Genomic DNA, 27,956 nt, shown 5'->3' with positions numbered 1-27,956 from the left:
ACTTGTTTGTTGGGATTAGAAAGTTGGACTGATCTTTCCTTTTTTTTTTAAACAAATTTATTTATTTTTGGCTGCATTGGGTCTTCGTTGCTGCGCGCGGGCTTTCTCTAGTTGTGGTGAGCGGAGGCTACTCTTCGCTGCGGTGCACAGGCTTATTTCAGTGGCTTCTCTTGTTGCGGAGCATGGGCTCTCGGCACGCGGGCTTCAGTAGTTGTGGTGCACAGGCTTACTAGTTGTGGCTCGCGGGCTAAGAGTGCAGGCTTAGTAGTTGTGGCGCACGGGCTTAGTTGCTCTGCAGCATGTGGGATCTTCCCGGACCAGGGCTCGAACATGTCCCCTGCATTGGCAGGTGGATTCTTAACCACTGCGCCACCAGGGAAGTCCCCTGATCTTTCCTTTGATAAGGGGTAGATATCAAGATCCTGATTTTATAGGCCAGGAAATATTCTCAGAGTCACTCGGCCGTAGAAAGAGACAGGGATCCTCAGCTACTTCTTTGAGTTACAGAAGAGGGAGCTGAGGCTCAGAGAGCGTAGTGACTCACCCATGTTGCCCAGCAAGGACAGAGCAGAGCTGGGATTGGAACCCTAGTCTCCTGCCCCACCCCCATTCTCTTTCCATGCCATCTCATCCCCCCAACACACACACCTCCCTCCCATTGGAGCCCCCAGCCTCCATCTCCCCTTGCTTCCTGCACCTGCAGAGTCCCCTTCAATTAACAGGGAAACGTTTGCAGAGACTCCAGCTTTCGTGTCACTGGATATTGAGATTAAACCTACATGCAAAGGGAGCACATGCAGGGGCTTCCCTGGTGGCGCAGTGGTTAGGAATCCACCTGCCAATGCAGGGGACACGGGTTAGATCCCTGGTCCTGGAAGATCCCACATGCCGCGGAGCAACTAAGCCCGTGTGCCACAACTACTGAGCCTGTGGTCTAGAGCCCTTTCTCTGCAGCAAGAGTAGCCACCGCAATGAGAAGCCCGCGCACTGCAACGAAGAGTAGCCCCTGCTCGCCACAACTAGAGAAAGCCCATGCACAGCAACGAAGACCCAACGCAGCCAAAAATAAATAAATAAAATAAATAAATTTAAAAAAAAAAAAAGGGAGCACATGCAAAGTGGGCTCTGCCATTCTGGAACCTGGATCTCTGCCATGATCTAGCAGAAACAAGAAAGCGCCTCTCCAGCCAGCATCTGTGGAAGATGCAGTCCCTCTTCCCTGGTCTTCACACCCACCCTATTTCTCTGGTCTGTAGAGAGAACCCCGGGGGAGCAGGAAGGGGGGAACAGAGAGGAGCTATCACGGGGGCAGGATTGGGGCCTCTTTAGTAGAGAGGTTTGTGGAAACTTCTGCCCCTGAAAATTTTGAAATAATAGTAGCAGCAAGAAGCATGGAATAATCCAGCAATGGAGATGCCATATGTCTGTTCCTGCCCCGTAGAGAGTTCAGGAAAACTCCCCCACGGCTGTCCCTCCCCTCTCAGCCACAGGAGCCGGATCATACCAGCAGGAGGCCGGGGTCAGGGTTTCTTTGGATTTTCCAATGTAGTATTCATATATATTCTGGTTTGTGGTGGAAGGAGCTCTAAAGAGGGGGATGAGGGTGGGACCAGGTGGGGAGAAAAGGCAAGAGCCACATAGGCTGCCTTGGGGGGCGGGGGCGAAAGGGATCATTCCCTCCTCAGTTAAATGGTATGACAACACGGAGAGAACAGGCTCTTTTAGGGGTGTGTGTGTGTGTCTGTTAACTTCTTTTTCTCTGGTCATCCAGATAATACCTACTCATTGTAGAATATTTGGAAAGAAGCAGGGGAAAAAATTGCAGATAACCTTATCTCCCAGAGGTAACCATTTTACAGTTTAACATATTTTTTAAAATTTATTTATTTTATTTATTTATTTTTGGCTGTGTTGGGTCTTCGTTGCTGTGCACGGGCTTTCTCTAGTTTCGACGAGCAGGGGCTACTCTTCATTGCGGTGCACGGGCTTCTCATTGCGGTGGCTTATCTTGTTGCGGAGCATGGGCTCTAGGCGCGCGGGCTTCAGTAGTTGTGGCACAAGGGCTCAGTTGTTGTGGCTCCCAGGCTCTAGAGCGCAGGCTCAGTAGTTGTGGCGCACGGGCTTAGTTGTTCTGGGGCATGTGGGATCTTCCCCGACCAGGGCTCGAACCTGTGTCCCCTGCATTGGCAGGCGGATTCTTAACCACTGTGCCACCAGGGAAGCCCATTTTAATGTTTTGCTTTTTGTTTTTTTTTTTAATTAATAGACTTTTACTTTTTTTTTAAAGTATTTGTTTATTTATTTATTTATGGCTGTGTTGGGTCTTCGTTTCTGTGCTAGGGCTTTCTCTAGTTGCAGCAAGCGGGGGCCACTCTTCATCGCGGTGCGCGGGCCTCTCACTATCGCGGCCTCTCTTGTTGCGGAGCACAGGCTCCAGACACGCAGGCTCAGTAATTGTGGCTCGTGGGCCCAGCTGCTCCGCGGCATGTGGGATCTTCCCAGACCAGGGCTCGAACACGTGTCCCCTGCATTGGCAGGCAGACTCTCAACCGCTGCGCCACCAGGGAAGCCCAAATGTATTTTTAAGAAAAAAATATTTTAAAGAGAATAGTCATCCACCCCCACCTTAATCCATCTGTTTCATTTTTCCAACTTCCCTTTCAAATTTAATCTATATGCAAAACAATGCTGACATAGTCCTGCTTTCTAACCTTCACCTTCCAGTGTCAACATGAGTCCATGTTACCTCACAGCCTCTGCAACTGTCATTTTGTGGTTCCACAATGTACACGGCTTGTGTCATCAGCTTACTTTCCATTGTAAATAACACTGAAGAGAATATCTCCCCGCTGGAGAGTCAGGGCCACAGACTGGGGAAAGAAACCAGGGGTCCCAGATCCTTTCCCCAGCTCCTCATTGAGAAAAACTACCTTCAGTTTATGAAAATAGTTTGGAGGTGGGGTAAGTGTCCAAGGGACCCCCAGAGGCCAGTTAAAGAATCTGAGTCAGGAGTTCTAACTGATCTCTGAAGTACCTGTAAGATAGGGAATATGGGGGGCAGGGTTCAGGGGGTAAGGAGCGTGTTTCTGTGTAGATTTGCAGGGTAGAGACGGTGTGAGAAAAAGTGTGTGCCTGCGGGCGCCTCCTCTTACGGGTGTGTCTGCACAGCAGCGCCCTCTGCTGTCCCTGCTCCCCCAACAGTTCTGTACCGTTTACGGTTTGAAAGTCCTTCCCCCTAACTTTAGTCTGTCTTTCCCCATATTTCTTTTTCAGTTGTGCGGAGCACAATAAAATAGCATTCAAAGAGTTGAAAAACAATTCTTTAGGTCCACCCTATACCCATTGCCCAGACCTTTAGCCCTGATAAAAAAACCATATTCACCTGAGTAAATTTTAAAGATCTTATTGGCTTTATTCAATGATTCATGAATTGGGCAGCATCCAACCTAGCAGATGGAAAGGAGCTGTACAAAATGAAAGACTTGTATAGGCAGAGGGAGTGGGAACAAGGAAGTTATACTAGACAAAAAAAGCAGATTGGCTGTGGAAAGGTCACTTTCCTTTAGAGAACAGTAGGGATCGTTCAGAATGACGCAGATTACTTAACTAGTGCTGGTTAGGCAATTCCTGACTGATTTAAGATTCCATTTTGGGGAGAGATGAATCTAAGTTAAGTCTCAGTTGGGTGATGTGGGGCAAAGCATAAGTGATTCCATTTGTCTTGTTTTTAACAGCCCTCTTCAGGAGACTTCCAGGACACTACTATCATGTGCAACCTCATTTAATGTGAACTACTCTTAGGTGTCATAGGGAAACGGAGACAAGAAATTGAGAATGTGTCAGCAAGTCCCCTAAAGACCCCACCCTAGCCACTTCCTTCAGGAAGTGACTCCCTGGCCCTGGCTCACCCATGCCCTGGGAACAGACGAGGGTGTCAGAGCTACAGGTAGAAGCTGAGATTTAGCAAGGCTGCATAGATAGCTCACCTCCCCACCTCTGATAACGGCTCCACATGGATACCTGTGGGATGGTTAGATCAATCTGCCCTGACTCTTCTCTTATTGTGGCAACAGAGGATGGGGGTGGCCGTGGTTCTGCTATAGTAAGTAACCCCAAAGTTAACCTTGAAGGGTACAGTTTATTTAATGACTCCCTTGTGGGATGGGTAGGGGCAGGGCCGCCTTCAAGGGCATGGGACTTGTATAGTTGCACAGGGGCTGCACTTGGTGTAATGTTCTGCTGTCGCCGTCTTGAAATTCTTAATTTTTGAACAAGAGGCTCTGCATTTTCATTCTGTAGCAGATCAGAGTTGGGGGCGGTAACGTGCAAGTCTCCTCACTGGATCTCCACACTCCCAGAGCTGGCCGGGAAGCAGCTGCGCAATGGCGCCTCGGAGAACCTGTGGACCAGCGGCCGCTTGTGGAGTCCTCGGCTGGCTTCGGTTCTGCTTTCTCGCAGGAAACGTTCCACACTCGCTTGCCCGAAACCCACGGCGCCGCGCTGCTGCGGCCCCTGCCCTCGAAGCCGGCAGTTCTACGTGCCGGTTCGCGCCTAGGTCTCCGGAGCGCTGCCGGCTCGGTGCAGAGCTGCGTGACTCTGAGGCGCGCGCCACTCCCAGCCCGAGCGCCGGCAACCCGGGTCAGCCTCCGCTGGGAGGTAGTGCCGGGCGCTTTCCGCAGGCTCGGCTCTCCTGGAACGTGCTGGACAGCACCAGCAGGCCCTGCGCTGCAGACTTCTGCCTCCACTATCTGGTTTCACACCGTGCCCGGGGCTGACGATCAGAAGGTGCAAGAAGGCTCCGAGCTGCGTGCGGTCCTGGAAGACCGTGCAGGGGCACAGCGGAAACGCAGGTGCGGCGGGACCCTCCCAGGGCTCGGTGGAGTGCACGAGCCCGGCGTGCTGGCTCTTCATTGTACCTTCTGAGCCCTCATTTCTGAACTAGCCCCAGCTTCTTCGGGCTTCCCAGAATTACTACCATTGCGATCTACACCCTCAGGGCAAAAACTCTGGACCGGGAGTTACGGTACTCTACATTGGGAACAGCTGGCACCTTCCTCCTTGCCCAGTCTTTGGGAGGCACGGAATGGGGACGCCCACACGAGCCGGGGGTCACCCAGAGTCGAAGGAGGGCATATTCACTGTGTGAAAGGTACATACGAGGAATTCTAGGGATTTTTCTCTCCTGCCTTGCAGGCAGCAGAGTCTGCACAGCTTGGATGCTTGTAAGGGGGTTGAGTCCGTGAAAACTGAGGGAGCATTCCCAGTCTCACCAAACAATTCACAAGACAGGTTTGGAGTGGGCAGGGACTATGTCCATAATGTGTGAGCTCCTACCAGCCCCAGGACAGAGTATGAGATTCGAGTTTTGCCCACCTCTCCCGCGGTCCCTGGGTCTGGTCCCGTCATGGACATTCTCTCAGGCAAGCTCGGAGCTCCTGCGTGCCTCCAGTTCAAACCGGTGATGGTCTGAATTGTTGAGGCAGACGATGACCCATGCGGGTTATTGGACCAGTGTGAACATGCCCTGGAGTTCGGAGCGGATCCTGAGCAGGGGACGCGTCGTCTCCTAGGGGGCGGAGGCCTTGGGGAACTTCAGCACCATGGGATGGACAGCACCCTGGAGGTGCAGGCCTAAGCCCAGCAGGGGCTGTGAGCGCCCAACTTCCCCACGGCGAGCTTTAGGGTGGGAAGCCAGGCGGAGGGACGGTCCGGACGGGGCCGAGCTCCCGGACCCGGGCCTCAAGCCCCAGAGGCTGTGTGGGGCTTGGGGCCAGTGCTCAGAGGATAGGGCCCGAGTTTGAGGTCCCTGATGAGGGGGAAGGAGGCGGGGAGGGAGCCAGAGCCGAGCTAGCCTGGGAAAGCTGGTGTTCCAGAACCGCGGAGCCGACGGCTGAAGGCGAGTCCTGGTCAACCCCCCTTGAGCCTCCATCCGGTTCGCTTGGAATTCCAGTGTAGACGCTGACTCTGGTGTTCTTTGCGACAGATCTCTGGCATTCGCAGGCCCAGGTATGCAGCCTCCACTACCCGCCCCCGATTAAAAAGAAAGATAAGGGCATCCCTTGAAGGGAAATGGAGGTGTGGGAGGGCTACTCCAGGGGAGGGAGGCAGAGCACTCGGCAGAGCTGACCTGGTGACCGCGAGGAAAGTTACAGACTTCGAGGAACTGTATAAATGACCCTTCATAGGGTTCAGATTACACGCCTCACGGGAGCAGAGCCGCCTCCCTGAAGCCGAACCGACCCCAGCGCCTCCGTGGCCCGGTCGTAGGGCGTCCCTGTCGGACTGCAGCCCCCGGACTGAGCGGACAAAGGCGGAGGGGGCGGCGCTTGGGATGGGCGGCAACTTGTGGCTCTGGGAGGGCGAGCGCGCAGGTGGCGCGGCAAACCTGACAGGTGCCCCCCTCCCCACCCCGGGGCCAGGATGAAGCCCAGGGCTCCCACTAAACATGACTCCACCTAGACACAACGCCCATCCCCTGAACTTGCATTTAAGGCACCTGTCACACCCCACTAACTCATCTCTGGCCACATCCACTCCGCAGGCAGTCCCAGGGTTCCACCTCCTCGCTATTTCGGCCTCCTCGAATTTCTGATTCCACCCACCCGGAACACCCTTCCTAGTCAGGCTTGAAGATCCCCTCTCTCCTGAAATGTCCTAGTTCCAACACCTCCAACCGGGCAGCATGTGCCGGGTCCTCTCCTCTGCCCAGGCTCCCTGCTCTTGTGGCAGATGTCACTCTGCGGGTCTCTCCTCTCTACCCTGGTCAGTCTCTCTCAACCCCAAGGCCCTGAGTTTTCTCAGGTCAGGAACCGGCTTGGCTTCTCCTACAGCAGCACTTCAGAGTAGGAGCTCCACAAATGTTTGTCAGTGAAGGAGGCTTGTCTTGCTTTACTCAGCGTGGGTAGCATGGACTGAGGAAAGGTGGGCTCCTGAGGGCCAGTGGCTCAGGATCGCCCCGGGGAGAGTCTCGGTGAAATGACTGCCCCCCGATCCAGCCGCTGGTCCCAATCTGGGTTTATCCAGTTGTAGGACGTATTGGCAGTGTTATGAAAATGACATGACGGGGGAGAACCTTAGGGTCTCGGGCGTTCTGAATTTATTTTACAGATAGGGCTACAGGCCCAGAGACAGGGCTGTAATTTGTCCCAGGTCACATAGCAAGGAAAGGGAGGGCCAATGTCAGAGGTTTTTTAACGATGAACAGATGGGGGAAATCAATTTCCAGCCCCAGAAAACTGAACTGGGGAAAACCTGGCTGCAGTGTGTGTTATTGCTCAAAAAGCTTCAGCTTTCCAACCCTGGCCTGGCAGGATGGCTCCTGCAAAGAAGGGTGGTGAGAAGAAGGGCTGGTCCGCCATCAACTAGGTGGTGGCCAGAGAATACGCTATCAACATTCACAAGCACATCCATGGAGCAGGTTTCAAGAAGCGTGCCCCTCAGGCACTCAAAGAAATCCGGAAATTTGCCATGAAGGAGATGGGGACTCCAGATGTACGCATTGACACTAGGCTCAACAAAGCTGTCTGGGCCAAAGGAATAAGGAAGGTCCCATACTATCTCTGTGTGTGGTTGTCCAGAAAACATAATGAAGATGAAGATTCACCAAACAAGCTCTATACGTTGGTTACTTATGTACCTGTTACCACTTTCAAAAATCTACAGGCAGTTAATGTGGGTGAGAACTTACTGCTGATTGTCCAATCAAGTTATAGACACCCCCCCCCCAAAAAAAAGCTTCAGATGTCCCTGGCCAGGGTGAGACCACTGACATCATCCAGAAACACACAGGCGCTGATCCCGGGTTTGCTGGGCCAGGATAAACGAGGGACTGTAGAGACCGTTTTTGTCCCACTCATTCATTTTATAAGACCCGGAGAGAATAGATCACCGGCCCCAAGCCACACCGCGAGGTAGGGAGAGGGCCTGGGATAGTGTTCTTCTCGGACCTGAACTGTTCATGGACAATTTCCTTCCACGCGAAGGAACCTCGCCCTCCCAGACACGCATGAGGCAACCACCTAGCAAGGTCCTCCAACTTAGCAAGGTCTCTGCCTCGGCCCAGGGACCTGCCACCGATCGAGTGCACGACGCTCTACTTCTAGTCTTGAGTAAAAAGCAGGAGCAATCGATTGGTTTCCCTGCCCGGCGTCGCCGAGCACTGATTGGCTCTGGTTTGGAATGGGGAGCAAGGCGGGGGAGGAGCGGTGGGAGGGGCTTGGCGCCGAGCCTGAAGGTTCTGGAGCAGTAGGAGAGCAGTCCTGTGCAACAGGTACTCGGAGCCCAGAAGCGCTGTCCCGTCTCCAGGTGCTCAGTAAGTGCAGGAGGCCGGGCAGGGGCCGGGGGTCCCGTTCCTCTTCACCGCCATGGGGTCTAAGTCCCGTCCAGTCCGCCTTTTAAATCGCCCTCAATCTGGCGCCTCCTTGCCGCGCTCAGAGGCCCTTCCGAGGCTCGCAGGCTCTATTGGCTCCGTCGCTAAAATTCACCCATCTTATAACCGCTCCTTCAGTCTCGATTTTAAAGTAGTTGTTTTCGAAAGAAGTCATTTGCAAGCGGCCCTCCCGTGCTGAAAGCAGGGCTGTGGGTCTAGGTTCGCGAACCCCTCTCTACACCCCTGGCCTCTGGGGTTCTGCCTTCAAGCACATTCCCGTTCTTTCTTGGTTGCCCGTAATACACAGAACGGTGGCCTTGGAACATTTACTCACCTGGTCACCATTTCCTCAGCTGGAAAGGGAGACAAGTTAGAGTAATAAGATTTGGAATAACAGCGACAACAAAAATCACAACAGCAAAAAAATGTTACTAAATGCAATGCCATTTGAGAGAACAAGCTGTCAACAAAAAACACTCAATTCTCAGGAGGGGGGGGTGGGGAGGGGGAAGGAAGGTGACTCTGGAAAATTCCTAGATGTACTGATACAAATAATCCAAACCTAGATCCAAGAAGTGCAGGCCCAGCCGGTTTAGGGACAGCCGTTTTCCGAGCTTCCCCTGGGGATTCCTGGGCTTTGCTGCCTGCCCTTTACAGTGGAGTCACGATCACACACAAGCTCCCTGAGGCAGTGCTCTGATGGATGTGACCCCCGCCCAGCTGTGTCCTACCATCTGGATAGTGTAATCACTGAGGCTGCCCCAGGGAAGCTGGAAGCAGGCCAGAAGCATCAGTTTCCTCTGAAGGCCCCTCGTATTCATGGAGGTGTGGTCCAGGGCCAGCCCCAGAGGCCAGAGGCAGATTATTGCCCCCAGGAGCCTGGTCTGCACTGGGGGCAGTGGCAAGGACCTCACGGAACAGAGGGCCTGGAAGAAGGGATTCTCCTTCACTCCTTCAGTCCTTTGACCTTAAAAAAAATTCTCTATACTCCAATAAAAGTTTTAAAAAATTCTCTATAACTTTAGATTTTCCAGCCCTCTAAATAGAAACTTGGAGGCAAAACTCTGTTTTAACATTTTCCAGCACCTGACTACAAACAGCTGGAGTCCTTTAACTGGACTGGCTCAGTGTGACTGCACTGGCCTTGTATTACCCCTGTCACTTTTTCACTCTTACAACCTTGCAGTGTGGGTGGAATCACCCCATTTTATACACGAGGAATGCAAGGTTCAGAGAGGTTCAGCTGAGAAGCCACTCAGCTAGCAGTGGCAGAGCCAGTATTCTGACTCAGGTCTGTCTGATGTCAAAGTCTCTCTGTTGCCCCCCCGCTCCCTTCCCAGGCCAGACAGTTAGATGCTCACTTTCCGCGTCCAGCCTCTGGTGTGTTTCTAAGTTAACCAGGAACCAGTGGCTAATAATTTCCTCCTGAAACTGAAAAGGTGGAACAATGAAAGTATCATTAGAGCAATCACTGTTGCTGCATTGATGCTGCAGCTTTGCTTAAAAGTTTGAAATGTAGGAGTTCCCTGGCAGTCCAGTGGTTAGGACCCGGCACATTCACTGCCGAGGGTGTGGGTTCAATCTTTGGTCAGGGAACTAAGATCCCACAAGCTGTGCGGCACGGTGAAAGTTTGAAATGTATTTTACTTTTTTATGAGAGCTGTATCATGCTTTTTCATAAAGGTTAAGTTCTACACTCAGAACAAATAAAAAAGTTGTTTAAAAAAAATCCCTCAAACTGCCCTCAAGCTTGGAGAAATACCTACACTTTGAAGAGGCAGATGGGAGCTGAGACTTGCTGAGGGGCTGAGGGCCCAGCAGAGTCATGCCTCCCGCCTCAAGCTCAGTCCTGGAGAGGAAAGGAGTGAACTACCTGCACCTTTTGAAATGCTTTCTTTCTCGTTTATTTTATTTTTTAAAAATTTATTTATTTGTTTTTATTTGTGGCTGCTTTGGTCTTTGTTGCTGCGCGCAGACTTTCTCTAGTTGCGGCGAGCGGGGGCTGCTCTTCGTTGTGGTGCGTGGGCTTCTCATTGCAGTGGCTTCTCTTGTTGCGGAGCACGGGCTGTAGGTGCGCGGGCTTCAGTAGTTGCGGCACGCGGGCTCAGTAGTTGTGGCTCGCGGGCTCTAGAGCACAGGCTCAGTAGTTGTGGCACACAGGCTTAGTTGCTCCACGGCGTGTGGGATCTTCCGGGACCAGGGATCGAACCCGTGTCCCCTGCATTGGCAGGCGGATTTTTAACCACTGCGCCACCAGGGAAGTCCAAAATTAGTTCATTCTTAGAAGTAGAATTACTGGGGTCCAAGTTATGAAGATTAAGCTTCTTGGTGCATACTGCCACAGAAGTAATAGGAGAGATTATGCCCAATATATATACACGCCCCAGTCAAGTTGACATATAAAATTAGGCATTGCAGGGGTGAATTACTGATACATGCTACAACATGTATGAAACTTGAAAACATTATGCTAAGTGAAAGAAGACAGTCACAAAGGACCACATATTGTATGTTTCCATTTATATGAAATGTCCAGAATAGGCAAATCTATATAGATAGAAAGTCTCTGTAGTGGTTTCCTAGGGCAAGGAGGATGGATGGATTTGGAGGTGATGACTGAGGGGTGTAGGGTTTCTTTCTGGGGCAATGGGAATGTTCTAAATTTACCATGGTGGCGTTTGCACAGCTCTGTGAGTATAATTAAAGGCATTGAATAGTACACTTTAAATGGATGAATTGTATGTTATGTGAATTATATCTCAATAAAGCTGCTAAAAATATAGCAGTCATTCATTTTAGCCAAAAGAGGGGTATGCTTGATATTTTATGGGTGGCAGCACAGTGACCTTATTTTTGTCTGTGCTTAGACAAAATTATGAAGGAGCCTTATTTTGTCTCATTTTATCATGGTCTCAGAATAACCTTGACTGAGGTTGGTATTCTGTGATTGTTTATGTCTGACAGAAAGAGAAAATGACCTGGCTCTGAGTGTCTGAGGTCTAATTGTGAACGTCAGATCAGTTCTGGATGTCAGGGGCTGCTTTTTCTTTTCCTCAGCAGACACTGGGAACCTCAGCTGGTCCCCCAGGGGCCCACAGGAATGTGAATAAACATACTTGGAAGGTCCACAGAAGCTCTGGTCCCAGCCTCCTGCTGGTGTGAGCCTGGGCTCTCGTGCCTGGGATCTGGGAGGTGGGGACACCAGGCCTGAAGAGAACATGTGTCACCTGATTTTTTGTGCTTGTTATGTTTGTTGCTATTGCAAAATATTTAAAGGCAGAAGTTTCCTCCACTGGCTCTGCCAAGGAGGCCCCCCAACATATTCCAGTGACCATGTCCAGCTCCCTCCCTGCTCTGTTTCCTCCCCCAGGACTCCCTCAGTAGCTCAGGGAGGACTTGTAGGGTGGGGGTGAAGGGGATGGGAGAGGGGCTGCAGCTTTTTCAGGCTTGGCAAGAAAGGGACTTTTCCTGTCTCTGCCTGCTCTCCGTTGCAGAGATCCGGACTGAGAGTTCAGGCTATTGATTAAACTTTATTTGTGTTGGGTTTATCTCAACAGACACCAAGGGGTATCCGGAGTCCCTGCAGACCCTTGCTGGTATCAGCTGCCCATCAGAGGACGTAGAGGACAGGATCCAGTAGGGGCTGGGTTCCCACTGAGAAGGCGGCAGCGGAATGGCATGGAAGGAGCACTAGCAGGGGGCAGAAGCCTAGGGTTTGAATTCCAGCCCTACTCCCTTCCTGCAGGAGACGGAAGGGCTTATTCCTAAGGAGAGCCACTCTTGTCTGGGCTTTCTCTCCTATTAACTCAAAGAGGTGGTTGAGCTCCATCGTTTAGGGTCCAGTGACCCCTAACCTGTTTCCTCCCCTATAAAATCAGTGATCCCAACAAATAAGCTCACCCCTCTGGCTCCACGGACCTCCTCTCCAGTCTCACCTCTCAATGTTCCAGCCTCTCACCAGATGCTCTGTACACCCTACCTCTGTGCCTTCTCTCATTCTGTTCCCTGTGCTTGGATTGCCCTTCTTTCCTTCTTTGGTTAAAGTCTGCTCATTTCGAAAGACTGAGGTCAGTCGTCACCTCCTCCAGGAAGCCTTCCCCAATCTCCTGCCTACTGGCTGCGTTAGAAGCCTGATTGATACTCTTCTGCTCAGTACCTCTGGGCCTAAGGTTCTGCTTTGGGGTGTGTGTTGTTGGCCCTTCCCTGAGCTGTCAGGACCAAGAGTGTGGGCCTCACTCCCCTGTGTTTCTTCCCCATGTCCAGTATGGGTCCAGGCAGAAATGAATTTAAATCTTACATTATCTGGGGCGGGGGAGGGATAAATTAGGAACTTGGGGTTAACATATACATGCTATTATATGTAAAACAGATAAACAGCAAGGCCCTACTGTATAGCACAGGGAAATATATTCAATGCCTTTTTTTTTGTGGCCAAGCTGCGTGGCTTGCGGGATCTTAGTTCCCCAACCAGGGATTGAACCCAGGCCCTGGCAGTGAATGTGCCGAATCCTAACCAGTGGACTACCAGGAATTCCCTCAAGATCTTTCATAACTCATAATGGAAAAGAATCTGAAAAAGAATATGTATATATTATATATATAACTGAATCACTTTGCTGTACACCTAAAACACTATAAATCAACCATACTTCAATTTTAAAAAATCTTACATTACCTGGTCTGTATATATCCTCCCCATTGTAACCTTCCTCTCACTGCTTCCCACTCCCATTACTGGGTCTTGGTGGTCCAGGAATACCCTGCCCTGTACCTGGGGCCCCAGGGACAACAGGGTGATTGAACTCTTGTATTGGGGACCACACAGACCGACTATCCCCTACTGAGTCAACCCAAGGGCTCTTTTCTAGAAATGCTGGGTCCCTGCCCAGGAGGGGCAGGTTTCTGACTTGAGGTTGTGAGTTAACACCTGGGTTTGGCCCAAGGCATAGTGCAGGAGACAGAGCCTGGCACACCTACCCTGAGGCCCAAGCCTTCGGTGACCTCTCTGTACAATGGCCTCTGAGCAGGTTGAAAAGCCAGTGCACATAAAGCGCTTGGTGCCGTGCCTGACACGTGCTCAGGGCGCCCCGGAAGTTAGCTGGATTACCTGTGGGAAGGGGTTTACTGCGGCAGCTGCCTGCCCCTCACTGGCATCACTGGCATCCGTTCCCACAGGGGCAGGGGCAGTGTTGAAGACCGGCAGGGGGAGGACAGAGGCCCCTGGGGTGGCCACAGGGCCACTGAGTGGCAGCGCCACAGCTGGTACAAGAACATATTGTAGAAGCCTGATGAAGAGTGGCAAACTGGTCAAAGGGAACCACCTGCCGGGGCCTCACTTGTGACTTAGCACGTTTACTTTCATAAGACCTTCTTTGTCCGTGAACCCAGGCTGCCAACATCCATGCCTAAGAGCGTTGAGCTCCTGTAGTGTGCCAGCCCTGGGCCAGGCACTGGAGGTGGGAGGGTGGGGGAGAGCGATGAACAGTGCATCTTTCAGGCCTTCTGGGGGCTCTCAGTCCCCTGGAAGAGACAGTCAAAGAGACAGATGGGGACGGGAGGGTGAGAAGTGCCGTGACTGAGGGCAGTGCTGGGGGTGGTGGGGACAGAGGGGGGATGCCAAGCACGGGAAACAGGAGAGTGCATCCCTGAGATCTGTGTCAAGCAGTGGAGTGGCCCAGGCCTCCGCTCCTGGACAAAGCCTGAACTTCCCCAGAGTGCAGAGCACGTGGGCTGTGCAGACTGTGATCACCTCCCACCATCCGCTCACCAGACCAGGGCTGGACTTGGCCAGAGGCCCACACAGCTAGTTTCAGTGGCTCTCTGGTGGTTTTAAGTTTATTTGAGGAATTCCCTGACAGTCCAGTGGTTAGGACTCTGCCCTTTCATTGCCAAGGGCACGGGTTCAATCCCTAGTCAGGGAACTAAGATCCCACAAGCCCCCTATGGCACAGTGAAAAAAAAAAACAACTTTGTTTGTGTCTAAGTAATACAGGCAGGTGGTTGAAAAGAAAAAGAGTACTGTGAGGCTTATAACAGTGTCCTCCTCCCACATGTTCCAGGGCAGTTCCCTACTTTGAGAGGCAGCTGCTTTCGGATTGTTCTGTGGCTTTTGGAGCATGTATGTCCATATCTTTAAATCATATGCTTCTGTTGTTACTCACTGAGTTTAAAATTTTAGACATCTGTTCACTTCCTACTTTGATGAGGATTTAGCCTTTACTTTCTTTCCCTACAGTCTCGATATTATTTTATCACAATTTCTGATTAAGTTAATTTGCAATGTCTTTATTATTATTATTATAATTATATTATTATTATTATTATTATTATTTTGGCTGTGCCATGCGGCTTGCAGGATCTTAGTTCCCTGACCAGGGATCAAACCTGGGTCCCAGCAGTGAGCGCCAAGTCCTAACCACTGGACCACCAGGGAATTCCCTTCATTATTATGATCATGTAAATGTTGTTCACAGCAGAGTCTCATAATGCAATAGAACTGAATTTCCTATGTTGTAAAATGTTTTGTTTTTTCCTGTAGTTAATAGTTAACTTATTTTTCACTTAGTTTCTTTTATAGCTCATACGTTTTATGTCATATTTAAGAACTCTTTCCCAAACGCTTTATCACCCCTTTGTTTTCTTCTAGAATTTTATAGTTTACCTTCTTACGTTTATTTTTATTTATTTATATTTTAATATTTATTTATTTATTTTTGGCTGCGCTGGGTCTTAGTTGCGGCACACGGGATCTTTGCTGCGACATGCGTGATCTTTTAGTTACAGCATGCGAGCTCATAGTTGTGGCATGCAGGCTTCTTATTTACAGCATGCGGACTTCTTAGTTTCGGCATGTGGACTCTTAGTTGCGGCATGCATGCGAGATCTATTTCCCCAACCAGGGATTGAACCCGGGACCCCTGCATTGGGAGTGCAGAGTCTTACCCACTGGACTACCAGGGAAGTCCCCCTCCTTACATTTAGGTCCATGATCCATTTTGAGTTAATTTTTCTATGTAGCATAAGATTGTAGTTGAATTTTTTTTTTTTTAGTGCATATGTCAATTTGTTGAAAAGCTTGTTCTTCCCCCCTATTGAATTGCTTTGGCACATTTGTCAAAAATCAGTTGACTGGGAATTCTCTGGTGGTCCAGTGGTTCAGACTCCATGCTTCCACTGCAGGGGGCATGGGTTCGACCCCTGGTCGAGGAATGAAGATCTGCAAGCCGCATGGTGTGGCCGATAAAAAAAAAGGAAAAAATCAGCTGACCATATGGTATAGGCCTATTTCTGGATTCTCTATTCTGTTTCTATACACCTATTATTAATTCATTCCCGACCTGACCACAAGAGCCAGCAAACATCCACTGATCATGCTGGCAATCACGGCACGTCCCTCCAGCTCCCTTTCCCCTACAGACATCCTGGAGACTCTCAGACCTCATGCTCCTGTTTGGATTGGGAGCTGCCTAGTGCTGCTGTCACGAAACTGTCACCCAAGAGCATCTCTACGCCTTCGTCTGGGGAGCCCCAGGCCCCTCTCCTATAACAGGTCCTCTTTTTCTGGATCTGGATCCCATGGCTTCCTCATCCTTTTTTTTTTTAGATCTTTTGGCCAGGACACGGTTATTTCCCAACCAGGGATCGAACCCGTGCCTCCTGCATTGGAACCGCGGAGTCTTAACCACTGGACTACCAGGGAAGTCCCGGCTTCCTCATTCTTAGTTCACTTCTTTGTGTTTGTTGTGGAGCATATTCTCTGGCAGTTTCCTGGTAGAGTCACATGGAAGGTACATTTTTGAGACCTTGAACATCTCATGATATTTTCTTTCTACCTTCACGTTTGGTTGATATTTGAATGGATAGATAATTCTATGTTGGAGGTAATTTTCCCTCCAAAGTTTGAAGTTTTCTTCTGTATTCTTCTAGTGTGCTGTAACAATTCATAGTCCCTAGCGTGTGACTACTTTTTTTGCAGAAAGTTTTCGGATCTCTTTATCTGTAAGTACTGTTAAAATTGCCAGTGCTGTGCCTTGTGTGATATTTCTCATCCATTGTGTGGGTATGTGGTCTGAGTCCCTTCACCCTGTCAACTCATGCTCTTCCGTTATGGGGATTAAAAAAATAGTTCTAAAAATTTCCTCCCTACCCTTTTCTCTTTCTAGAACTCCTACTAATATGAAGTTTAATCATCTTAGTTTCTTATCTGTTTTTTAAAAATCCATTCTGTAACTCTCTGGGAAATTTTTCTCAACCTTAGCCTCCGATTCTGCCTGTTTTGAGGGGATGAGAGTATACAGAATTGGGGATGGGGGCAGAAGAGGGGACGGGGACCACCCTGGAGATGTGTATGGGGCGTTCTTACTGCTCTGTACACTGCCCGGTGTGATGTTCCCAACCTCGCCCCCGGTAATCCAGGCTGTGGAATTCTAGTTCACGTGGATGCCCAATCATTCAATTCGGCAGGATCCCTGCCACACTGGCCTTTAGAGAAACTCTTTCTTGGTGGTCCCCTGCAGTGGCCCCTCCGCTGCCCGCACTCTGCCAGGCCTGCTGGATGTGTTTGGACTCACATTCTTCCCCAGCAAGAGCCTGGCACAGCTGTGGCTCTCCTACTGCAATGAGAAGCTTAGGCAGCACTTCTGGCTCACCACCTGAGGGCCCAGCACGTGCGGGAGGTGTCAGCACTTCCACCAGGCCCCCTACCCTTCTCCCAGAGTTTGCCCAGCAGCCCCCTTCCTTCTTTGGATGCTGTTCATGTCCTTGCAATGGCTGTGGGGCCAGCCAAGGTCGGGCATGTTGACCCTCAGGCCACAGGAGCCCTCCTCACGTCCTCCTAGGATTCTGTTGTTGAGAGTCTGGGGTGGTCGTTTGTTACTGTGGTAACCAGAGCTGTTTGGCTTTGACGGAGGGGACCGCCATTAGCATCGGCTCCTTGCCAGGTGAAGTGGAGATCACGTGACAGGAAGGAGGGTGTTGCAATAAGCTGAACATCAGAAAGTTGGGGGAATTACCTAGCAGACCAGTGGTTAGGACTCGGAGCTTACACTGCCATGGCTCCAGGTTCAAGCCCTGATCAGGGGAGCTAGATCCAAAAAAAAAAAGTTGGACTTTCTCTGGGGCTTTGGTGACTGTCCCATGCCTTCTCTGCCCCTATTTTCCCATCTGCCTAATGGGTTTGCTAATATCCACTTTGCTCTCTTGGGGTCACTATGATGCCCAGGGCAACATTAGTTATTAGTCCATTGCCATGGGGGCTACAGTATGGGGCCCATGTGTTGGGGGATGGGGTTAGACCTTCTCATTCTGTGGTTGACTGTCCACTGCCGTCCCACACAGGTATGTCCCTTCAAGGGGCTAAGCGGCACTGGCCATCTTCAGGCACTCATCCAGGGTGCACCAGCAGGCACCCTGAATAAGGAGAGGGGTCAAGCAACTTGATTCACCATGCAGCACAATTTTAAGAATCCTCGTTCTGGGATGATTCAACAATCCTGAGGCTGCCGCCTGCTCTTCCTCACGGTGTGAACTCAACCCTGCCACCGTGCATTGTCCCCTGGGGCTCTTTGAGCCACATCCAGCCAGAATGCACTATATACCGCGGAGAACCTTAAACTGGAGTTGCGTGGCAGTTGTGGGCACTGAACTTGGGTACTTTCACGCATCTGAGGAGACCAGGGCATGATATTTGCTTTTGCCAAATGAGTGCTGGCCACAGAGTCAGCTCCTCTGGAGTACCCTTTTAAAACTCTCTAGCCTAGACTTGTACTTCTCTCTCCCAGCCTGAACTGAGGCTTGGCTGACGCTAAGGAGGTACGACTGGGTCCTGGGCTGCCACGATAGCTCTGTGGGGTGCTGGGGTGAGCCAGAACATGGTAGGTCCAGTGTGGGCTTGGTCCTGGACACCAGTGGCTACTCCTTCTGGCATCTTACCAGCCCTCTTTTCTGGACTAATTTCTGCCCTGTACCCAGCTTCTTCATGCTGCCCAGTATCACTGCCATCACAATTATGCTCAAGTCACTGGGCAACCGTGTCATTTACTCCTTCGAGGGCAAGATTCTAGACTCCAAGTTGCAGAGCCCTTCACTGGGGACACCTGATCTCCCCTGCCTGCCTGGACGTTGGGTTGGGGGGAGGGGTTGTGAACATCCACGGAAGTTGAGGGTCATCCAGAATGGAGGGAGAGGCATCTTCACTACAGGGAATGTGTATGGGAGGAATTCCTGGGATTGTCTCACCCCACCCCCTTCAGGTAGCAGGGCTTGCTGGGTTTGGATGCAAGTGGGAAGAATTGAGCTCCTGGAAAGTAAACGGACCCTCCTCTGGGCCCAGTCTCCCCATATGACTCATAGGACAAGTCAGGAGGGGTCAGTGGAGATGCCCATAGTTTTACTGGTTCCAGGATGGAGCACAGGAATTGACTACTGTCCACTCTCCCTGGGCCTCCTCACGGACAAACTTGCTCTCCCTGGGCCTCCTCATGAAAGCTCGGGCCCCCGAGGCGATTCCAGTTTAAACCCGCTAGGCAGACAAGGATCCTTGTGGATTATTAGGGCAGTATGGACGAGACCTGGAGCCTGCCAGGTTGGGAAGGATCTCTGTTCTCAGTTGTCAGGGCGCGGGACGCTTCAGCACCGTGGGCTGGACAGCGCCTTCGGTGCAGGCGAGCGGCGCCCTACGGGAATGACTGTCAACTCTTTGCCAGAACTTCTCACCGAGGGGACAGGGCGGAGTTTCTGGGGCGGGCCCTGAGGGGGGAGGAGGAGGGAGGGGGCAAGGCATCCTTGACCGCGCGCGGGCCCAGGATTTGACCAAAGAAGGGAAGGCAAAGAGGGTGGCGAATTAAGGCTCTGGAAGGGCGAGCGCCACGTGGCATGAGAAACCCTAACAGGCTGGGATCCCCTCTGGGGCTGAGATGAGGTGCAGGGCTCCTGTTAAAGCGCGATTCAGTGTATACGTAACGCCCAGTCTCCTGAGCCTGGCTGCTCTAGGCCGGTCACAACCCGCCTGCAGGGACTAATTTCTGACCAGTCCACGCCCGAAGGCTCCTGGACCCAGAACTTCCTGGGCTAGGTCTGCCCGGCTGGGGCCCCTCATCCTGGACTTCACTCCCTTGGTGCAGAGGTCACGGGGCAGGTCACTGGTTTGCTCCCTGCTCAGTCTCCCCACCCCATCCCCACCCCCAGGAAAGGCACCCGATCGGCTTCTGCCCACGGCCCCAGTGCCCGCTCCGTGCCGGGCAGAAAGTAAAAGCAACTCCATAATTATTTGTCAGGGGACGAGCCTCACCTTTCTTCGGCGAGGATGGCGGGGGCTGGAAAACAAGCCCGAAGCGCAGATTCCTGCGAAACCTTGTGGCGGCGCTGTGAAGCATGTCACCTGACCCAGCCAGAGTCGCAGGGTCGCCTTAAGCCGGTGCCGGGACTGGTTATGCAAATGACGTGGGCGGGGAGAACCCGGCCCCGCGGGCACGCGTGCTGCCTGTTGCCCCAGCCGCAAGGTCTTACGTACCGCAGGGTGTACAGTCGGGCTACTGGCCCAGAGAGGGTCTGCGAACCGTTCCAAGCCACACAGCGAGGCAGGGGAGGGGCAGCACTGGGTAGGACCTGCAGCACTGGGGAAATGTCATTCCAACTCAGGTCTATGCAGGAAAACCGCCGAACAGCAGCTCCGAACTTAGCCTCTCGCTCTGGACTTGTGGACCCTCAGTCTGCGTGACCACTTCTCGCCTTTGTCAAGGCGACACATACAGCTGTGCTAGATACTCCAGACAAGCTCTCAAGGTCCTGGCAGCATTAAGTGGTTTTTTTTTTTTTGTAATTTAAATTTATTTATTTATTTATTTATTTATTTATTTATTTATTTATTTATTTATATTTTTGGCTGCATTGGGTCTTCCTTGCTGCGCGGGGCTTTCTCTAGTTGCCACAAGCGGGGGCTACTCTTCGTTGCCGTGCGCGGGCTTCTCATTGCAGTGGCTTCTCTTGGTGCAGAGCAGGGGCTCTAGGCTCGTCGGCTTCAGTAGGTGCGGCGCATGGGCTCTTAGAGCACAGGCTCAGTAGTTGTGGGTTATGGGGCTCGAACCCGTGTCCCCTACATTGGCAGGCGGATTCTTAACCACTGCGCCACCGGGGAAGTCCCAGCCTTGCGTTTTGGACACTGTTCTGGGGTTTGTTGCGGCTGTGAGGCAGTGGGACTGGTTCTCAGGCCACAGCTGTCCCCTCCAGTCCCCGTAAGTGGAGAATGTGACTGAAGGAGCGCTCACTTGCCAGCTGCCAGGAGAACCAGAGCTGTTTGGATCTAACTGGGAAGACGAAGTGCAGATATCAGCTGTCTCCAGGTGTTCTCTTGAAGAAGAGCAATCAGGTAGAGGTGGATGGTACTGCGCCATCAGAAAAGGCCTATGAGCAGCATGGCTCCAGCATGTTTGTATGATAAAGAGAGATCCAGGGGAGACCCCGATGCAGGAGAGGGCACTTTTTTAAAGCTATGTTCATTTTTAAACTTCTTACTTTGAAATACTGCTTTGAAATGTACAGAAGAAGGTGGTACAAAGAACTTCAGTAAACCCATCGCTCATTTAATTATCCTTAATATTTTGCCAACTTTTCACGATTCTCTGCTTCCTCTCTCTCTCTCTGTCTCTCTCTCACTCTCTCGCTGTCTTTGTCTCTCTAGCAGACACACACATTTGTTATTATCACTATTGTTTTCGAACCATTTGTAAATAAGTTGTATATTTCTTACCCACAAGGGGTCTTTGTGAAGGAGCCAGGTCTTTGGGCATTGCTGGGAGCTACAGCCCAGTGGGGAATCAGCCTAAGCGGGATGAAGAGACTTAGGAGGGGGTAGGTGGGGATCTAGGTAGAGTGGTAAGTTCAGTGGGGACACTGAGGGAGCCTGAATCTCATGCTGCATCCCTCAAAAGGAGGCAGGCAAGGTCCCAGCCTCTGTCAGGGGAAGTGCCCAACCAGGGGAGGAAGCCAATTCTAGTCCCTAAATCGGTGTGCAAGCTCCCATTGCGGGGCTGGAGTTGGGGAGGGGACTGAATTATCCCCCTACCACTTCCTGACCACCATCTACCATATTCAGCTATGTGCCCTCCCTTTAGTGGGACCAGAATCTTGGTGGGAGAGGGCAGGTGGGGCATTGGGAATAGGAAATGGGTCCTGTCTAAATAGAGTGGGACACCCATACAGCCTTACCTGGGGCCCAGTGGGCCCTGTTGAGACAGTTCTGCTCTGTTTTCCTCCTGTCTTGGGCACAGCTTTGTCACTTTCCTTTCACTCTCTCTTCTTCCCTCTCCCCCCCGTCTCTCCACAGTGTGCTCTCCTGTTCTGTGTCTCTTGCCCAAAGTCCCCTGGCCCCTGGTTGATCTTGCTGCTGTTTCTCACCTGCTGTGTGTCCAGGGAGGCACTGGGCAGCTAAAGGTGGTCAGAGCTGTCAGGTAAATTCCAAGTCCACGGGAGTGGGCCCCATGAATGCAGGAGGACAGGCAGTGGGACCCACTCGGCCTTCACAGTGCTGGGAGGTCTCGTCTACCTTTTACTCCTGCGCACGGGGTGGTGAGAGGACTGGGCTGGGCTGCCCTCCTAGGCACTCACTGGGAGGCTTGGGACTGCAGGTTGGAAGGAGTCACCCTGCTGGCCACCAAGCAGTCTTTGCCCCCTGCCCAGGGAGCCCCACAGGAATAGAGGTCACAGGCCAGTCCAGGGCACAGCCTCAAGTGAGATTACAAGACTCCTCGGAATGGCCGGATCCCTGAACTCAGAAAACTGGGAGCCACCTCTGGCTTTCCCCTTCCCAAAGGGACAGACAGGGAAATTAGAGGCAGGAACGGCAGGAGAGGCCGGTGGAGTGTTGAGGGGGCAGAGCCATCCTTGGGGCTGGGGACGGGGATGCAGACAGCAGTGCACTGAGGGGCTCTAGTCTCTTGCCCTTGGGGTGGCCCCCAAGTCCCAAGGGTGTCAAGCTGCAACCTCTCTTCCAGAACATTCTCTAACTAGAGCAGTAGCCACACCTGCCACCCAGATGAAACCACTCCTGCCCCAGTGCAGTGTGACACCACCCGGGAGTTCACCAGTGTCTGTGTGGGAAATGTCTGAGTCACCCGGGAAGCAGAGGGGCGTGAGGACAGCTGCGGGCTCAGGCACAGCACTCCCGGGGCGCGGGGATGGGGACGGGCTCACGGGGCTGTGGGGCTGTGGCCCCTGGGGGTGCTGCGTTGCTGCTCGCTGGGGCCACGAGAGGTTATGGACAAACTCAACCGGGGGCTTTGAAAGTAAAGAGAAACAAAGAAGAAATGGGGGAAGAGAGACAGAGAGAAGGAAAGAGAGACAGAGACTGAAGAAGGAATTTCAAAAGGCGCAGGTAAATCGGACTCCCTGACTCGCTTCTGCTCCCTGAGTGAGTGTCCTGAATGGAGACTGAGAGGGGCTGGGGCCTCAGACAGTCCCAGCTCCCGCTGCCTCTTAAAAACTTAGGGATTTCTCCAAGCTATGGGTTGTTCCAGGGTTGTTCTTACAAGTAATTTCTGACTTTTGTGCTGACTTTAGGACCTAACCTTTATGAAGGAGTCTAATATATTCAAACCTTTACAGTAATGCTGGCATCCCTGCAGGAACAGGTTGCTAATAGCTCTAATGACACTTTTGTTTTTCTCCTTTTTCTGTTTGAGGCTGAAATTATTAGCAACTAGTTCTTGGTCAGCTCAGAAACATACCCGGAGGCTGCAGGTAACTGCTTCCCTCACCAAGCGCGCTTGGCGGAGCGGGGAGTGTCTGACTGTCCGGCCTGAGGGGGCGAGGAGGGCAGAGGAGGGTGACCAGGCACCAGACAGAGCTGGGTTGGAAGGCTGGCTCTGCCGCTGCTGCATGGGTGGCTTGGGCAAGTCATGCAACGCTTTTGGGCCTCGGGTTCCTCGTGTGTGAGGTGCAGGTGACACCACCCACAGTGCAGCTTTCCCTCTGGGACGTATCTCAGGCCCTGGTGCTCCCAGACCAGAGCTAAGGCTGCATCTCTTTCTTCCTAGCCTCTGTCCATTATAGGACATGTCCACATGTTCACCCACATTGTCCCTGAGCCCAAGGCTTAAGGTGTGGCTGGATTTACTCAAATCAAATCCTGCTTGTAAAACACAGGCCCATTCAACCATGATCCCTCCTAGCCAAAGACTTCTTATCAGGGCATTTAAATTAGAATTTCTGGGACTTCCCCGGTGGCACAGTGGTTAAGAATCCACCTGACAATTCAGGGGACACGGGTTCGAGCCCTGGTCTGGGAAGATCCCACATGCCTCGGAGCAACTAAGCCCATGTGCCGCGACTACTGAGCCTGCGCTCTAGAGCCCGCGAGCCACAACTACTGAGCCCATGCACCACATCTACTGAAGCCCATGCACCTAGAGCCCGTGCTTCGCAACAAGAGAAGCCACCGCAATGAGAAGCCCGCGCACTGCAACAAAGAGTAGCCCCTGCTCGCTGCAACTAGAGAAAGCCCACGCGCAGCAACGAAGACCCAATGCAGCCAAAAATAAAAAAATAAAATAAAGCAACAATTAAAAAAAATAAATTAGAATTTCCTTGAATGTTTAGATGAATTAGGGGATAACTAGCGTTTTTAGCACAGAAGATTAGCATTCCGTTACTTAGGTTCGCTTTAAAGTTTTTCTAATTGTTGTATAACTTCCTCCACAACATTGTATGATAGCGTTTTTATGGATTCCCCATGAGCACTTTGGAAGAGAAGGGTATGACTACCCAGGCAAAGTCAGAACGAAATGTGGCTGGAAATTTTGGCCGAAGGAGGAGGAAGTAAGGATTTGTAGCAGATGCATCCCTATGTTCATTGCAGTTTAAGTCAACCAACCCGTGTTTGTTTTCCACAGGCTGTTTTGAAGAATAGTGCCTGGTTTCTACAGAGAGGGCTGATCCAAACAATTCTCCTGATCAGATGGTTGCTTGGCCACACCGTTAGTGTTTTCATTTTTTTCAATATGCATAGGCTGAGAATCTTTAAGTTCTGCTCTTTTTTGCTTAGCAATTCCTCCTTTAAGTCATTTCTCTCTTCTCACATTTTATCGGATGCAGTCAAGAGGAGCCAAGCCAGACCTTCAAACGCCTTGCTTAGAAATTTCAGCTAAACATCCAGTGTCATCACTTGCAAGATCGGCCTTCCACAGAACTCTGAAACAGGAACATAGTTCAGCCAAGTTCTTTGCCACTTTATACTAAGGATCACCTTTCCTCCAACTTCCAATGTTCTTTAGTTCCTTCTGAGACCTCATCAGAACGGCCTTTACCATCTGTATTTCTACCAACATTCTGTTCACCACCACTTAGGTATTTGCTAAGATATAGCTCTCCTCCTCTTCTGAGCCTTCACTCAAATCACCTTTGAAGGTCCCTTCATGGCAATGTAGGCTTTTTCTAGCATGCATCTCAAAACTCTTCTGGCCTCTACCCATTATGCGGTTCCAAAGCCACTTTCACATTTTTAGGTTTATTACAGCAGTACCCTACTTCTTGGTACCAATTTCTGTCTTAGTGCACTTGGGCTGCTGTAACAAGAATACTATAAAATGGGTGACTTAAACAACAAACATTTTTTTCTCACAGTTCTGGAGGCTGGGAAGTCCAAGATCACAGTGCCAGCAGATTTGGTGTCTGGTGAGAACCCGCTTCCTGCTTCACAGACTGTCATCTTCACACTGTCTTCACATGGTGGAAGGAGGGCACGAGAACTCTCTGGGGTATCTTTTATAAGGGCACTAGTACCATTCACAAGGGTTCCATCCTCATGACCTTATCACCTCCCACAGGCCCCACCTCCTAATACTATCACATTGGGGGTTAGGATTTCAATGTATGAATTTTGAGGGGACACAAACATCCAGTTCATAGCAGCCTCCTCGCAGGCACTTGGTATTGCCAGTGTTTGTAATTTCAGTTATTCTAGTAGGTGTGTGGTGTTATATTGTGATTTTAATTTCCATCTGGTATCATTTTCCTACTGCCTGAATAACTTTCTTGTGCGGATCTGCTGATGAAGAATTCTCATGGCTTTTATTTGTCTGAAAAGTTGTTATTTTGTATTTAGTTTTAAAAGATGGGGAAGGAAACGGGATCTTACTTCCTTTTCCATGCTCCCCACTGAGCAGAGTTCCTATGCATTTCTGTGTTGGGACCCAGAGGAGGCCACCGCAAAATGTGCCTCAATGGTATATTGATTATTTTGCAATAAAGTTGCTTAAGAAATGGCCAATGCAAGAGGGATGCTCTGACCCTCCTTGCTGTCTCCTTGAAAGCAGGGAAAAAAACCTCTCATGTGAAAGATGCACTCCCCGCATCTGGAGGTAGAAGGACCCCCTTATTGCCAAAGATAGGGAATTCGGGCCGAGAAGCCTATATAAACAAGCCTTGTTACTTCAATTTACTATCCCAAGCCCAAACTCTGTTCTAATTCTTCACTAGTTGGGCACCCAAAATCTGTTTCTTTGTCTTGTCAATTCCTCACAAATTTATTGTTTCTTTGTCTAGAAAGTATAAAAGCTGCCTGCTTTGGCCTATTCTTAGGTTTCATTTCTATGGGACCTCCATGGGTATGCGTTAAATTTTGTTTCTTTTTCTCTTGTCTTGTGTCAGTTTTATTATTAGTGGACTAATTACTATTAGCGCACTATTTATTATTAGCGGCAACCACAAGAACTCAAGAAGCATAGAGGGGGAAATTCTCCCTCTCTGACATCTGCCGTGTGGGAGATAGAGGTGAGTTAGGAGGTTTGTGCAAGCCCCACTCCCACTCCACATGGGACCTTTAGAGGTTTCGTGGAGAATCTGTCTGGGAAGTCCTGATTCCTTTGACCTCTGTCCTAGGGAATGTACGATGGGAGATATATGTTGATTTGCAAGTGGGAGAGGGTGGGAGAAGAGTGTGGGGTTGTGGGCAGTACGGTGTATTCATGAAACAATGGTGACCTTTAAGGTCTGTGCTCTCCCATCAGTTCTGCTGTAGATAATGAAATTATTTTTCTTTTGTTGTTTGGAAGTTCTCCTTGGAGTCTAACTGAAGGTCAGACTGTCATTGTCTAGAGCTGGGTAATGAATGTCATTTCAAGATAAAATAACATGCAGAGAATTGGAAATGGATGACTTGGAAACCACAACAGCAGAACCTCAGGCTTCCTTTATTTGATTCGCACCAGCAACCTCACCCCCTTTAACATCTGAACTACTCTCTTAGACACCAGAGAGTAAGTGGAGGGGAGGAGATGAGAACCGGGCAGTATAGGTCCTCTAAAGATACCATCCTAGACACTTCTCTTGCTGCCGCCAAGAGGGCGGAGGGATAGAGATGTTAGGGCTGCAGAAAGAAGCTGAGATTTAGCTACACAGAGAGCCCAGCCTTATCAACATCTGGCCTCAGATAAGGGCAACACGCAGCCCGCGTGCCTGCCCCATCATGGCATCAGGGAAGGTGCAGGGCAGTGGTGCACCCTAGTTAGTAACCTGAAAACTCCCGAAGTACTATTAAGCTTTCACCAGGCCAATGTGGGGTGGCCAGCTTCCAGCTGGATCTCCACCCCAGGGGTTGCCGAGAAACGCGGGGCGATGGGCACTGCGGGAACTGCCCCTGGACAGCCAGGCGCATTTGGAGCCCTCGGCTGGCCTTGCGTGGGCCTTACTTTCATGGAAGAGACACCGCTGCCCATCCGGTCGCCTGCTTCAGCACCGCACTCTCGACCCTCTCTCCCGCCGTTTGGCGATGATCGAGGCGCCAGGCAGGCCTGTATTTACTCGTCCCTGAATGGCGAGACAGTATGGCCTCCCACGCAAGGTCGGTGCGAGCGGTGCTCCAGTCCAGCTCAGGCTACGCCAGGGCCGATCTCGATCTGGAGCGCCCTCTGGCGGTGCTGAGTGCCGGGCCTGGGACTCCACGCGCGTCTCCAGACTTTGGTGTTGGCGCCGGGCTCAGCCCGCCTGGAATGTGCTGGACAGCGCCTGCCAAGCAGCGGAGCTCTGGAAACAGTTCTGCCTCGATTATTACCTCGCGTCTCTCCAGGTCTGGCCCTGCTCCTCGGCTGACGCTGAGAAGGCGTGAGGCAGCCTTAGACAGCCGCTAGGAGGGCGTGATGGGGGACCAGGGAGAGCCAGGCCACATCAGTGTGGACATCTAGTTGCTGGGCCCAGAGTCATACCCGTCTTTCTTCTCTGAACTAGCCATTGCCCAGAGGAGCTGTACCCGGCGTCCTTCACTTCTTGGTGTTCCCCAACCTCATCACCATCAGAGATGAGCCACCTTCTTTCCTGGATATTGGAGCAGGAAGGGTACGTCTTTCCAGGGAAGCTGGAGGTCACCCAGAGTAGAGGAAGAGGTATTTTTACTGAATGCAACGTGCATGAGAGGAATTCCAGGAATTTTCTTTTTGCTGGAGTCACCATCTCTGGACCCAAAGGTAGGAGAGTCAGCATGGTATGGGTGTGGGTGGGGTCAGGCTGAGCCCCTGAAAATTGTGGAGACTCTCCATGGCCTCAGCCTGCAAACACAACTCACAGGAAGAGTCTGGGTGGGCAGTGGTGAAGTACCTAGTAG

At 51.2% G+C, this 27,956-nt stretch overlaps 1 protein-coding gene and 1 pseudogene across 4 annotated transcripts in view; both read left to right on the top strand.

The window, feature by feature from the left end:
• Positions 1-27,956, top strand: part of ZNHIT3 (zinc finger HIT-type containing 3) — a 43,321-nt gene that overhangs the window by 4,834 nt on the left and 10,531 nt on the right. For 3 of the 4 annotated variants that reach the window (XM_057535900.1, XM_057535897.1, XM_057535898.1), the window contains exon 2: positions 27,584-27,819. The gene's annotated coding sequence lies outside the window, so the exon portion shown is untranslated. The remainder of the gene's footprint in view (positions 1-27,583; positions 27,820-27,956) is intronic. The other variant, XM_057535899.1, reaches the window with a different exon arrangement.
• LOC103016381 (60S ribosomal protein L31-like) lies at positions 7,246-7,914 on the top strand (annotated as a pseudogene).

The sequence above is a fragment of the Balaenoptera acutorostrata genome, chromosome 20 (assembly GCF_949987535.1).
Source record: "Balaenoptera acutorostrata chromosome 20, mBalAcu1.1, whole genome shotgun sequence".
Taxonomy (NCBI): domain Eukaryota; kingdom Metazoa; phylum Chordata; class Mammalia; order Artiodactyla; family Balaenopteridae; genus Balaenoptera; species Balaenoptera acutorostrata.
Note: the sequence above shows the minus strand (reverse complement) of the source record. Positions and strands in the feature narration are given on the sequence as shown.